Source organism: Falco peregrinus, chromosome 7 (assembly GCF_023634155.1).
Source record: "Falco peregrinus isolate bFalPer1 chromosome 7, bFalPer1.pri, whole genome shotgun sequence".
NCBI classification, from domain to species: Eukaryota; Metazoa; Chordata; class Aves; order Falconiformes; family Falconidae; genus Falco; species Falco peregrinus.
In genome coordinates this window covers 68,162,096-68,177,201 of record NC_073727.1, presented here as the reverse complement: position 1 = coordinate 68,177,201, position 15,106 = coordinate 68,162,096, and the positions used below count along the sequence as shown (strand labels likewise).

The window sequence follows — 15,106 nt, the reverse complement described above, 5'->3', positions numbered from 1 at the left end:
CATACCATGTCACTTGTCCTCAGGGTCAGAGAATGGTGTCTGACCCATTTTATTCACTAGCAGAGATGCAGACATACCCCATAGCTACTTTAAGAGCTGCTGATTGAATGCCAGCTCCATTTGCAAGGGTGGCTACGTCCCTGTGGCATGCCGTGGACTGGAGGGGAGCTCCACGGACCTCTGCTGATGGATGCCACAGTGCAGCTGGTAGCTCTAAACTTGGTTTAAGAAACACTGTAAAGTTTAATGCAAAGCATTGGGGACATAAGGCCAATTTCTACAAAAATAGTTCATGCAAGACTCCTATTGAATTCAAGAGAAATTTTGCCAAGATGAGGTTTGTTAATTAGCTCTGTTGCCATTGAAAATGTAAAGCTTAAAACTCAGGGAATGGAGTGTCCTCACAAACGATTGACCATCCACTTGCTTTTCCTGAAGCAAACCACTGTGCTTGGTGTGAATACTGAGGGGCCATGTGGACCACTCCTTTGGAAATACACAGGCTTGAATGTAATGATGGATTTACCAGGGCATGGAAGGGAGAACAGTCATAGCATATACATTATAGGCAGCACATATGCTCAGTGTCACACACAGATTTGCTGTCACCACTGTGGCTGCATCCAGCCCCAGGAACTTGTGCCTTTCCTGAACATATGGCCGGAGCTTAGTCCCAGGAGTTCATAATCATGGCATGTATGCTTTGTAAAAGGGATGAATAGTTTTACTGGGAAGCAGTTTAATCAGTCTGTTGAAAACTTTCTTGGCTGGAAAGCTTAAAACTGGATAATGAAACTGAACCTGTAAGACCACTTGTGAAAAAAACTTGTTTTGTTTCTGTACCTGTTTGAAAATGTAATATTGGGAAAACATCATCTTAGATTTTAAATTCACTAGGTGAGAGCAGACCCAGCTACCTAAGCCTCCTAATTATAAGCATCTGGTATCACTTTTTATGTGATAGGCATATTAATTCGAGCTAGTTGGGACTTTAGGAAAATTACTGTGGGATTTTTAAATTGGAGAGTGCTCATTCCATGCTCATTCATGCTTTGCAAATATGCATTTATTTCTATAAAGCTTACATCTTAGAGATTTTTTTAATTCAGCACAAGACTGGGTCAAGAAAGCCCCTGTCGAGAAAGCCCTTTATCCCAGAGCCTGGTGGTGGTACTTGGAAGTATAGGAGGCTCCATTACCACGTGGGCCTGTAGCTCCCTCTCTTTTTTTTTTCCTTTTGAAGAACTTTCATTCTGGCATATAATGAAAAATGATATCGAACCTTTGGGTTTTGTGTGTGCTGTTGTGTGTGCCAAAATTCTTGGTTTTTCAGCCAACAAAGATCAATCTTGGTAATCCTGCTTTAGGAATGCAAGTCCTACCTGCTGCCACTACTCCAGGCCTCTCATCTATCTTGGATGCTTGGCAGGGGCAAGAAAGAATGGCTGAAGGCAACTGTTCACTTCAAAGAGCAAATATTCTGCAAAGAAATCCTCTCATTTCACCTTTCTTAAACCAATAAATGCTGTGCAGTCTTGAACTGTACTCTTCCTACGTAAGAGTCCTTGCCAGGACTATATTGATACTGGTATTTATTTAATTTTAAAGGGCATTTGGATTTCAATGGTGTCAGTACATATGCCTGCCAAAGAGTATGGCACCATGGGCATGACTTTAAAACCACTGTGCACAAGAAGTTGCAAAACGTGTATTTTCCTAAGCATAGTTATTCACTATTAGTCAAAGAAATACCTTTGGAAGTCTCTAAAACATCCCTGTTGTAAGTGCGGACAGAGGTGCTCCCAGTGCCTCTCAGATGCTTTTCCCAGTAAGGCTGATGCCGATATCCTCACCAAGCTCAACTGCAATTTGAGTGGAGTCACAATCTTGATTTCTGCTGGCTGTGTTAGCTGGCCTTAAATCCTTTAAACTTTAAGGAAAGGCTTTTATATCTATGAAGTAGCCCATACAGAATTCCAGGTAAGCCTGGGATTGTAGCCTGGCTGACAATATCCACAGTGTGGTGAGAAAAGGGATGTCAAATATTCTTTTTCTCCCAGTAACCTTGAAGTGACAATTCCTGTGCTTGAAAATCTTATACTGTCCTGTACTTTAAAAGTAAGGTATAACTTCTTAAAATATTTAAAATAAGCATTCCTATCATGAAATATATTTATTCAGATTTGAAAATGACATGTATAACTGTTTGAAAGCTAATTACTTATTTCTGGTGGTATCTGTAAACTTTCAGGATTCAGAAAAGAAAATGAATTCAGTTATGTCTCTAGTTATGTTAAATTACTGGATTGAACTGTTCCCCTAAACCCCATTTTGCCATGGCAAAATTCCCATTGAAATCAACTGGACTTCTGTAACAGTTAATTTTTCAATTATCTCTATGGGAATTATTAATGTCAATAAAATTTTTGGTGAATTAGGTCCATGGCATATACGCAGGGCTCTAACTTTCTGTTTCATCTTCTGATTTTCATACTTTGTCTAGAATATGGAATTTAGGAAGAAAACAGCCACAGGAGAGATATCCACATTGCTAAGAGATTATTTTTATTTAAAAAATCACTATTAATTGAAATTTTTCACCAGCTCAACAGATATAACTGTAGGGAGTTTATTAAAATTATTATTAAGAAATTGTTATTCATTATAATTCTGCTTTCACTGCAAGAAAAAATATTATTGTAAAAAAACAGATAAGTAAAGTATTATACTAAGATCAGTGGAGTTTATTGTATGGCAATGAAAGATTATATATACATCATGGAGTTTTTGTCGAGTAGCAAGATGGATAAGATGTCTTGTTTAATACCCATTAAACAGTTAAAAAAAAATAAATTCCACAACATACAAAAATTTGTGAGTCACTGAAAAAAAAAAGGCAGACAGAAGATAGTCTACCTGTAGACGAAATTTTTCTTTCTCAATAGTTTCACGTTCTTTTAAACTCTTGTGATGTAAACAAATTTGCATTTATAGAGCTTTGCTGGCCAACACGAAGTCTCAGACAAATTAAAAATTACAGGGAAATTTTTTTCCACAAGTATCTGAAATACAGATACTACCTTCCTGGTGAAAAATAACATGCTGTACAAAGATTTGAAAGGTATAGTTTTGAATGGACTGGGGAATTTTTCAGGTTTTGCTGCTTAAAACTTCTGATACATGCCAAACAAAATAGAGCACACTTGTACGTATTTGGCATATGGTGCAGCATGGTGGTATTCAGAAAAAGGTCCAGCAACATTTTATTTTATTTTTTTGCCTATTACTAATTTGCTTTTAGAAAATCCATTAATTTATTTCAGAGATTAGGAGTTAATAGGAGTCTACATATTTTTCAGGATATTTTTTATTTACCTGTGTATTTAATGCAAAGTTTTGGGAACATAAAGGTAAATTCTACAAAACTAATTCAGGCAAAACACTTGTTGCATTCAAGAGAAATTTGGCCATAGTTAGTCTTGGGGATTAGCTTTATTGCCATTGAAGAGCCTTGTTACACTGATGGTGGTCAGACACTGGCACAGGGTGCCCAGAGAGGATGCGTTGCCTTTATTCTTGGGGAAATTCCAAACGCACTTTATATAAACTGGGCATCCTTCTCTGGATGACCCTGCTTTGAGCAGGGAGGGTGGATTAGGCAACTGCAGAGGACCCTTCCAGCCCCAACTGCTTTTTGTTTTGTGATTCTGTTTTAAAAACAACATTTTCAAAGACAGACTATTTTTCAGTTTTTGTATATTTGTTTCTGGAAAACTGAGTTGGTACAAAGAAGGAAGATTAAAGTTCAAATAACTCCTCCCCTGAAGACAGGGAAAAACTGTTATAAAACCTCTTACAGTTTCTCGGTAGGTTGATGGAAGACACTTAGAAGATCATTGCATCCTCTTATTTAGCACTAACCGATTGCTTGAGACATAGGGAATCAAATCTCTCTAAAAAAGATGATGCCATAGGAGCAGCTAGCAGAAAAGAATGGTTTGGGGGGCTGATTAAAAGGCAATCTCCACTGTGATAATATTCCTGATGCACAGGGGAAACTAACCTGTAAACAGGGGTCAGTTGACCTAAAGACCAGGGGCAGGTATTCAAAAGATTCAAAGACTTAACCAAGGCTTCTCCATCCATATTTTGTAGCTAAACCATGACCTGACTTTCAAACATGTTGACCACAGATATGTATAAAGAGGTGCATTGGGTAAGACCAAAACTCCTGTCTCTGAAAGTGGATGGTCAAGGATACTTAAGGAAGAAGGCTAATAACACAGCAAAATAGAGTAATTTCCTTCACTGAAACCTTTGAGCACCCCTCAGTCTCAGCCTGCGAATTTTTTAAGCCAAAGTGCCACATTAATGAATTTAAGAACCAAAAAGTGTGTTGTGGCCATGAGAGAGATAAGCCCAACATCAAAGCTGTAAACCAAGGAATTTCCAGACATGTTCCAGTGAATCTTCAGTTAGTGAGATTGCCCTGAGTTGAAATTACTGAATTTTGTTGTACCGCTGGTTAATTTTCTTTCTTCTAGATGATGTCAGGGCAAGAAGTACAGCTTACCACATCCAGACCTTGTTGATCTGATCTGTAAGTAATGTAAAAATACACACTCTCAAAATACAGGACCTACCTCTACTTTCAAGAAGAAGCAATAATGATTGGACAAACATCTATCTTTCATCTTTTAAAAGGAACAAATTATTAATAAAAGTATTAATTGGATAACCTCCCCATATGCTCTTATAAGATTATCTTATTTTTTTACTGAAGATGGTCAAATACTTCAGGAACTGGGGCCTTTACATTTATTAGGAATATATTATAGGATCCATCCCCTTTAGATTATTGGTTGGAATACACACCAGGTCAGTGATTAATGAAAATTGTTATTATTTCATGGTTGTTCAGTGACCTGTCTGGAAGGAACCGATGTCCTCTGTTTTATTTTGGCAGGTGTACGATCATGTCTGAAAGCCAACAGAATTGTGTAGCTGTCCTCCATGTCTGTGCTACTAAATCCATGACCTCTGCAGGAGGTCATGGATTTAGTAGTTCTGGAAGCTAAACACTTCATTGCTTCTCAAGACCTTTTCTCTGAAATACCGCTGACTTACAGTGCTGTGCCGTGATTGCCTTTATTGGTCTGCTGCAAAGATGAGAACTTTCAGACATAAGGGAAATCTTTCTAGATGATAAAGCCTTCAAGTATTTGAGAAAACTGACAGGCTGGACTTACATTTTTAGAACAATTTGGGCAAATATTTATCAGGAATGGTTTAATGTCACAGGCTTGCAACACAATTGAGGTTCTCTGGGGCTGTGAATTGTTTGTGATGCCTCTGCAAAAAAACTAAGAAAGCCCACATTACCTATGTGAAAAGACAGAAGATTTTTTGGGGTGCAGGAATAGAAGCTCAAACAGAGTTGGTGCTGCCTAACAGCAGGAATGTGGATGATCTCTTGGAGTAATTTCCAGCCTATGTTTTCTATGAAGCTATGATTTCATAATGTTATTGATTCGACTCTTTCCATCAGTTCCACCACCAGAATCAGATGGAGGTACATTAAAATAAGAACTGTAGGACTGAATGTCTGTATGAACATCAGTGTCAGTCCCCAAGGAATGCAGCGGAAGTGAATATTTGAAAGATAATTCTAGCTGATGGCAAGATGATAGCAAAGCATGCTTTAATAAATACACAACAACAAATTAATATGCTACAATTCCAAAATCCTAACGAGAAGTTGGGTTTCCAGTTGGGAGCCTGTATGCTTGTGAAATTTAACAGTAATTGTTTCCTACCGTACCTGTGACACACACTGTGCTACATTACCTATTGTATGTCCTTTAAATGATGAATGTGTTTGTCCCTCGCAATCTCATGAGCATAATGATTTGTTTACTTTTTTCACTTTCACTGCTAATCCATATTAGAAAGTTTAACCTAGTAAACAAACTAGAATCCAATCAAAGAAAGAGGTAATAAGTGTCTAGAAGCCTGAAGCTAGGCTGGCTAAAAGGATTGTTTATCAGAACAAATGCTCAGTGGTGTAACTGTTTGTTAGAAGTTTAGTATTGTATGCAAAAATGTATGCTTTTCCTTCACTTAGACATTTAATCCATCTATTTATTTTCCTTCCACATAATAACAGAACACATTTCAATAACACCATTGCCATAAACTGATAAAAATTTAGCATAAAAACTTGAAATTGTTCTGATTTATCAGAAGCTTCATCAGTTTTGAAAACTGTTTTGAGAGCTATACTGCAGTGATTTAGCCTTGAAAAGAAATAGTTTTGGGTTTTAAGCATTTGTAGTACATCTTCAGAAAGCCTGATGTATTGAACTTCATGCAAAGTAAGAACAGGAGATGCAATGCGTTAGTTCCCAAACTGAGTGGAAAGAAAGTTTGATTTATTAGCACTTGATCCTGTGAATCATGTACCCACCCACAGCTTCATAGATTAGGTGTTTGCCGCTCTAGGTTTGAGCTGAGAATTTAATGAAACAGGATTTGATGAATTCTATAAAGTTTTCTTCTCTATAATTAGGTTGTTATACATATGGAAATAAAAGGATTTAATTTCCAGTCATCTCTCTTGCTATTTTTCTGTGTAATGTTTAGAAGCTGAAGAGTGAAGGCTGAAACAGAGACCTGAAAAGTTACGATAATGCTAATATGTCAAAAAGCACAGGACATAATATTTTGTCCCTATGCTTGCCTTCAATGCCTTCAACGCCTTCAACCAAGTCAAACAGAAGCCCATGTATCTGTTCTCTTTACTTCACCATGATGGAACTACTGCTAAATGTATCACAAATGAAAGTTTAATATGAGTGTACATTTATTTATATATTAGTGTTTTATTACATAATGCTAATTTTCACATTGAAGTGTGTCCAAAAGTGATAAAATAAACCTTGCCATATTATTTTTGTTACTAGTAGAATAACCGTTTATTGATCTTCTAAGCAGTCATTTGATTGATAGTTCTGAAATTGCCATAGTTCTCATTATTAAATGAAGAAAAGGCTGTTATTTAGGTATATATGGAGGATTAGAAAGTTTGTTGCAATATGACTATATTTTTCAAGGAACACGGAAGTGTTGCAATACTCTTAAAGACATAAATAAAAGCTTGACAATTTTTTATTTAGAAAACATGATAACACAAGATAATAATTTCTCAGAGCTAGAAAAAGCAAATTAAAGCTTAATTTACACCAAAGTTAAGAGGAAACTGAAGAACTGGGATTGAAAAGTATTGACAGAAAGGAGAAATGAGAATCAGTCTAAGAGTACAATCTGTGAATCATGGTAACTTAATAATTGCTCCATTTGATTTGTTTACAGGAGGGAGCAAGAAGGGTGAGAAATCGGATCAGACACATTAGTCTGCTGACTAAGACTGTAGGCTTCAGTAGACTGTGAGTGAAAATAATGGATTATATATGTTTTTCATGACCCAGTTTTCTGACAACCAGTTTATTCTATATGCGCTGACACCACTCCTGATACATACAACCTCAGAGAATAAACTCAGCTATAATTTGAAATGTGCTGGCAATGAGAAGAAATTAAATTAAATTGTATATAGAGGATAAATGTTCAAACCTGAATCAGTATTAAAACCCAGATTTGTTTACACTTATGGCATCAGGGTTGTTCTTAGGTCGGTCTTTACAAAAAGAGCTCAATACATGCAGTGTGAGTCTACACTTTCCCTGTTTTTAATCTAATCAAAATTTGCATCTAGTAAATATGAATCAACCATATATAAGTGCATAGAAAAGCAAAGTGTTATTAAATAATCTAATTAAAATTTACATCTAGTAAATATGGATCAACCATATATAAGTGCACAGAAAAGCAAAGTGTTGTTAAATATGCATACTACTGACTTAATCATAGGAGTTAAGGGGAAACTTGAGAAAACTAGGATTTTTTGGTATGTTTTTCTTCTCCTTAATCTAATCAGACAACACTAAAAGCCCAAGAGGTATATAAACTTCAGTAACTAGTTATATTAAACCTGTGTTTACTTAGATGATTTGTATGAGATAAATAAGTAATTACCCAAAGGACATTAAAAAATGGAATATATGAGACTGCATGTGAGCAAGCTAACACAAGGCAGAGAGCCTGACTGGTGCATATTTAATAAGAAGAATTCCCTGTGCTTTTATATCGTCTTCTATTCTATAGAAGTCCTTATATCACCTTTATCACCATAGTAACTCAGCACTTTGCAGTCTTCTCCTTCTATTCATTGTATTATTTTATCAGTTTAGTAAAGGATAAAGTGTTTCCCAGATCATCCACCATTTGGTACCCTGCCTTGTGGGCATCCTGCCAAGAAATATTGTGAATAATATAATAATTCAGCAATCTTCTCCAGAATAAGAAGTGATCCCTGATTTATACTACCGTACAATCAATTTATCATTGTATTTCATCATAATATTTAAAACTGAATTAATCATGAGTGCTTAACATCTTTTAACCACTTGATAAACATTTCTGTATCCTTCTGAGTCTGGAGTATCAATTACTATGGTCATAAACCTCGCACAGGTTGAAGACTGGCTCTAAACTGTCTCTGTCAAAAAGCTGCATTCAAAGAAAACAGTCATTATTTAAGCTCACTAGAGGGTATTTTTAAAATTTTCCTCTATTACAGTACCCCCAAAAGGAAGGAAGGTGCCAGGAAAGCATGTTTTGTAGCCTCACTTTGCTATATTATTAAATATGAACAGCCATAACAGACTAGAAAAAATTAGAAGGTATTTTCATTTTCATGCATATTTAGTCATTTCCCTTTGAGCTATAGCATATGAAATTAGATAAATATGTAGTTACTAATTAAATGTTACATGCTCTCAGAGTGGATACATCAGTTAAAAGGAAAGAAAATCTGCAGTTAGCTAGTTTCATACAAACAGGAATGGTAAAGATTATATCAGTGAGTAAAAACAGTTTAATAGATTGTATTCAAAAAATTAGGATATTTCTCTGTCATTTAAGCATTTTTTTCAAAGATACCACCTCCATAGTTTCTAAATATGCGTTTGGCTTACTTTTATTTATTCATACTGAAGCAGTGTGCCTAGAGGCTTTGTCAAAAAGCTTGAGTTTATCTGCATGAATACATACCTCACTACCTTGAAACAAAGCTGACGTTTCTGGGGTTTGATCATTTCACTGCAAACCATACATACATTTCTCCTAGCTTTTATTTAACATTGCAAAGCGTTCTTCTTCTGTGTCACAATACTTCAGTTTTGTGCTTACAGATTAATCATAATATATGATAGCTAGGCTGGATGACCCAGAGAAGCATTTTAGCTTTTATTCTGAATATAACTTTCCAAAGTCTACCTTTTGATTTGGTTTTATTCTTAGCAGCACTTCTTTACGCACACTGTTTCTTAATGTTACCAGCAAAGGCTCAGAAGGATAAAAATGTTTTTTTCAACCATAAAGTACTATCATTACGTCAACAGATATCTGGTCTCACTAAATCCTGCCATAAGAAATTTAATTTAAATGAACATACTACTTTCAATCCATTAGAATTACTGTCATGACTTGCACAGTTTCACTCCATTAATTTCAGTCATGTTCTGTTCTTTCTCAGAGGAAGGCAAGGTACAAATAAGAGTATAAAATTCATCCCGCAGTGCTTCAGCCAAGAACTGCAACCATACAGCTCACAAGAGTGACTATGTGTGCTAATCAGTAGGGTAGGTGGGACCAGATCCTTTGGTTAATGCAGCCTGATAGAGCTTCAGGATCTGACTTGCAGATTTTAAAATATGAGATGATGAGTGGCTGGAGCAAGCTAAGTTGTTCAAACTACACTTAAATACTTACTGTGATATTTCCTTCAAATAAAGAGTTAAGGATGCCTGGTCTAGATAGATGAACCTAACATTTACAGAGGCTTATTTATCCAGCACCATAGACTCGGTGATTCCTTTTTCTGCCTTGCCTCAGATGGCATTTATGTGCTTTCTCCACTGTAGGGAGTTTTTCTAGCCAGCTTTTCACACCAAATTTACTGATTTTCTTTCACATACTCCTCTGATTAATCTTTCCTTACTTACCCAACAGCTGAGCATGATTAAACTCCAATGAAGAAAAGGAAAGATTCCACTACTAGGTATCTTGTGAAATGTTAATATTTATTTTTAACCCACAGGGAAAACTTATTTAACCGAATTAACTAAAAGACAGAAATAAAACCAAGTTATATACTTGTAAACGTCCCTTTAACATATCCAGTGATCTTTACTTATTAGTTAGTCCTGTGTTGGCCCTGTTTTGAGCTTAGCTCCACAAGCCTGCTCTTGCTGCAGAATTTCTGAATCTGTTTTAGCACAATGGAAATGTTTGGTGTAGACTCAAGAGTTACAGGGCTAAAAGTGATGAAACAACGCTGTTTCCAATTCTCGTGAGCCACACAGGCTGGTGGTCCTGAACAAGCCTCTCTAGAGCTTCTGCCTCAGTGCAGGTGCCAAACGTGAATGCAGTGTAATGCTTCTTTTCCTAGTAGCAAATAAAAAAATTACACTTTCAGACTGTGGTTGGACAATAAGGAAGCTAAAAAGTGACAGATATGTTGTCTTAAAAGAAAACTTTCCCAAGTAGTACCAGAAGAGCTTCTTTTTTTGGGTATGTTAATGTGAATTGCAATTATTTATAATTTTGTGCAGAATGCAGTTTTTTAAAAAAATCCACCCTTAGCTGCTTGTTTCAGGAAGTGAGTCAGTTTTGCTCTGCTTTGATTATTTGGCAAGCGCATATCCCCTTGCTATTATGTACATTTTAGTCTGCATGTCCACCACTGGAACTTGAATGTGATTATGTTTGGCCCAGTAGGTTTATGTCTTTCAGAACTATAACATTACTTCACTTGAACAGTTATTAGAGCTGCAGAGATCTAACTACAATTGCTAAATGGGATAATGCAAAATGAATGAAGTGAAAGAACCCCTGGAGGCTTCTTGATGTTTACTCTTTCAAGTAATGCATTCTTCTTAGTCTGTCAGCTCATCACAAGAGAGAATTATTTAGGGAACTGTGTGAACAGCATTGCTTCACAAGTCTTACAGGCACCCAGAATATAAAATGTACATTATTCAATACAAGTCATAAATAGACATTTTCCTGTTTTCTCCAAACCTCTCTCACTACAATGGCTTGTCTCGTTACAGCAGTCCAAATGGGATAGCAAAAACATAAAGTAGCAGCATACAGTTGTGGTTTATATAGTATGTGCACACTCTGTTTACTGTCATAAATAAAGCTAACCTACTAGGCTGATTATCACTTATATCCTGCTGAGGATAAACTAAGACTGTGACATTTCATTCTTACCCAGTATCTTTTAATATTTTAAATATTTAATATCTATTATTTAGGTCAGCCACAGTAATGGTATTGTTAATGATGCTGCATGTTTTAACACTGAATACAAATTTATGCAAAAGTAGCTAACTCTACAGCATTGCAGGTGTGACTTGTGTGACGGGTGTTACAACTTAAGGATGTGCAATCCTAGTGACACCATTGGCATAACATGCAGGAAAAATTAGACAGACACCATTCCTGTGGAATTTTTGCACATGTGCTTAAAAGACACCTGTACAGTACTATGTTTCACTAACAGAACAAAAATAAGTATTTGAAGTGAAAAATAATATATATGATTTAATAGCACTAGAGCTAATCTTCCTTGTATTATAAAGGCTAATAGTCCCTCCAAAGTCAAGGAAGATTCAGGCATATTTTCTAGAACTGTTCTAACCACTCTGAGCTGGGTGGAACAAGAAGTAGTCATCATCATCTGCACCCCTGAAGACGGAACAGCTTCTTGATGTGCAGTAATAGGAGAAGGCAAGAGGGAGTCATGGATTAATCTGTGACCTTCTAGGATGTAATGGTGCAACAGAGCGGCTATGCCTGTGCCACAGCATAGTAAACCAAGTCAATAACATTTACCAGGGTACACAGTGGCAGCTATGACCCTGATCTCTGGACTAGCAGAAAGCTGAACTTCTTTCGACAGTTGCAAACACCCCTAAGGGTTGCCTGCTTCTGAACACAGCTATCAGCACCGAGCATGAACACACAGAATTCATGAAACAAATATGTCCCTATCACCAGCCTTCACACAATCTCAAGTTGTTATATGTTAGAACCTGTGCACTGTGAATAGAAAGTAGGAAAAAATGTTGACTTCTAGAACCATGGTTTAACTAGATGAAGGTCATAAAATTCCCTTCTTTTAAAAATTGTTCTGTCTCCACCTAGTGCCATTGAGAACCTAATAAAGCATTGGAACAGTCTGCTTAGAGAGGTTATGTAGTTTCCATCCTTGGAGAATTTCAGTAACTAGCTGGACAAAGTCCTGAGCAACTACACTTTAATGTTGACCTTGTTCTAAGGACATCAGCCTAGATGATCTTGTGAGTTCCTCTCCAACCTAAATGGATCAGTGATTCTGTGATCTTTTGGGGTCACACAGGATACCTGTAACCCTAACCTTTATGCTTGGCACCAAGGATAGATGAAAATAAATAACCCAGTATTGTCCATGTCTCTTCCACTGGGTCAGACAAACGGAGTAACAGGAGGCTGAGGTGATGGCTTTTTGCTGGACGATGGAAGGACAGGCAGAGCTGTTGTCTGCTGAAGTTGTGCAATGCAAGTTTTACCCTTGGATTTAAATTTATTGCAAAATTATTTCAAAATAATGAATCTGACCTATTGTCTTAGAGATCCGTTTCATGAATATAATTGCTTCCATTTTCTCCTAAACTGTGACATAGAAGGGACAAAATATACCATAACTAGCTTCTTTCTCTTCTCTGAAGATTCCAACACACTTATTTTGAAACAATTGGATTCAGAGACTTTGATGCCACTGGCACAGTGGCAAAATGTACAGATTACTATTTTCTTACTCTTGTTTGACTGCTGTTGCTGTAATTCTTTCATTTCATTAATATAAATTAAGATTTATATCTTAATCCACGGATGTGTTTTAGAACAAACTGTTGAGTGTGCTTACATGCTCTGGGTTGCAAACCTCCATTGTGAAACAGAGTTTGCTAGTCTATGTTTAGCATTGCTGTGGTTGTTTTTTATTTATTCCCATCTCATCATCCTATTATAGACAATGAATGTATAAAACTGCAGAGGCTGATGTGTTCCTTGACTGTCCCCAAAGAAGACCCACTCTAATAGATAACCAGTTAAATGATGAAATACGAATATAAATATGCAACAAGCATCTGTAGTAAACATTACCTCAATCTTCATTCCTGTATTCAGAAAAAGAAGGCATTCCCTCATGAAAAAGATTTTTGGTATCTAGCTTTGTCACTATTCACAAGTTTTGGGGGAATGAGGATGTTTCAATTCAAATGTGCAGAGGAAACCATAATCTAAACATGTCACTTTTCCTACGTCAAAAGGAAAACCAGAAAACTCAAATTAAAAGCCTGCTTTCCTGTGGACAGAAAGTGAAGTATATGTACTACCTTAATCTCTTGAATTATCTGCACTCCCCCCTTTTTTTCCCCTTCTTTGATGAAAAGGACTCCTGTGTTCTTCTTTTCTTTTTTTCTCATTCCTTGCATACTTCACTTTCCTAGGTATATTATACATTTCCTAAATCAGTTCTTGTTTATCTAGGTGACTTACATGAACTTCCTTTAATAAGTTTAGGTTTTTTAATGTCTTAATATTTAATATATTAGCCTCACAATTACTTTGTCAAGTGAGAAATTACTACAATTCTTTATTACTAATAGGAAACTTAGGCAGGGATCCCACAAAATAACAAATGTGCCTGATGTGGGAGCTGGATAGATAAGTCAGCGAGGGGATAAAAACATCTTTGCTTCCAGAGAAGACCTTAGTCATGAAGTAACAGTTTATTCCACAGAGATCTTAGTGAAAAAGGAGGTACAATCTACATGTCCTCTGGAAGCTGTGCAGCTGTTTAGAAAATAATGTAAATGGATTGCGAAAAGCACAACTGAGTCCTCTGTGCTTAAGCTTGTAATGCTCAAAGGGTGTGTAGGGAGCTCAGGTGCCTCACTTCAGTGTTGATTCCTCTTAAGAGATGGGACAGCTCCACTAGTTTTCCCTCCCTTTGCAGAAGCCTGTGGCTCCCTTCTCCCATCTCTTTTCAGCTTCCTCTGGCTCCTGCTGCCCATCAGTAATGTGATGGCACTAGCCTGTTCTTTGTCCACCTTCTGCCTCAGTGTCTGGAGCCCCAAGCAACTCTGCTGAATACAAATGAATAGTAATAGAATCTACTCCCTGTATCTGCTTTTGTTCTCAGGGCATTGCCCCTGGGCCCTTCAGTCTCTTACTATGTGAATTCAAGGAAAAGCATGTTTTTCCTCTAACAGTATCTATGAAACAAGTGAAACTAATATATTCATAATGAATTCTCTATTTAACTTTGACACAAACCCAAAATTTTGATGGCCTAGAATGTTTGAAGCTGATTTAGAAGATCGCATACTGTTGCTTAAAGATTTAGAAGGTTCCTTCTCTAAATATACTATACCAATCACAGTGCAGAGGACATGAATGACAATCCACTGCTTTCCAGATTGGACAACAGTTGTTTTATCTTCTGATAGAAAAACACATAGAATTCAAGGAGAGATTTGTAACCGTAATGTATGACATCAAGCCAAACCTTCTACATAATAAAACCACAGTTAAATCTAAGCAAGCAAAACCATCAAAATGTCTCTGGCACCACCTACAGAAGTAATTCAGTATTAGCTTTAAAGGTTTTCTGTTAAAAGAGAAGGAATAAAGACCAAAAAATGAAAAGGAATAATAATAAAATAAATAAATAAATGAGGAGCTTCAGGATCTAGAATTACATGGATGCTCAGCCCCCCACTGATGAAGTGCTGCTTATTAGTAGCTGCTGTGCTTTCCATGTAACATATTCAAACTCCAAAGTGTGCTTACGTGCTTGTGAATGGTTTACAGGAAACGATTAAGTGACAAGATACAATCTGTAATGTGTGGAAATCAGTCTTTACTATGGAGA

The 15,106-nt window shown here is 36.6% G+C and overlaps 1 long non-coding RNA gene across 1 annotated transcript in view; it reads left to right on the top strand.

The window, feature by feature from the left end:
* LOC129784936 (uncharacterized) overlaps positions 1-9,591 on the top strand; it is a 36,137-nt gene extending 26,546 nt beyond the window's left edge. The window contains exon 3 of the long non-coding RNA XR_008748238.1: positions 7,372-9,591. This is a non-coding gene — a long non-coding RNA (uncharacterized LOC129784936). The remainder of the gene's footprint in view (positions 1-7,371) is intronic.
* The last annotated feature ends 5,515 nt before the right edge of the window (positions 9,592-15,106 follow it).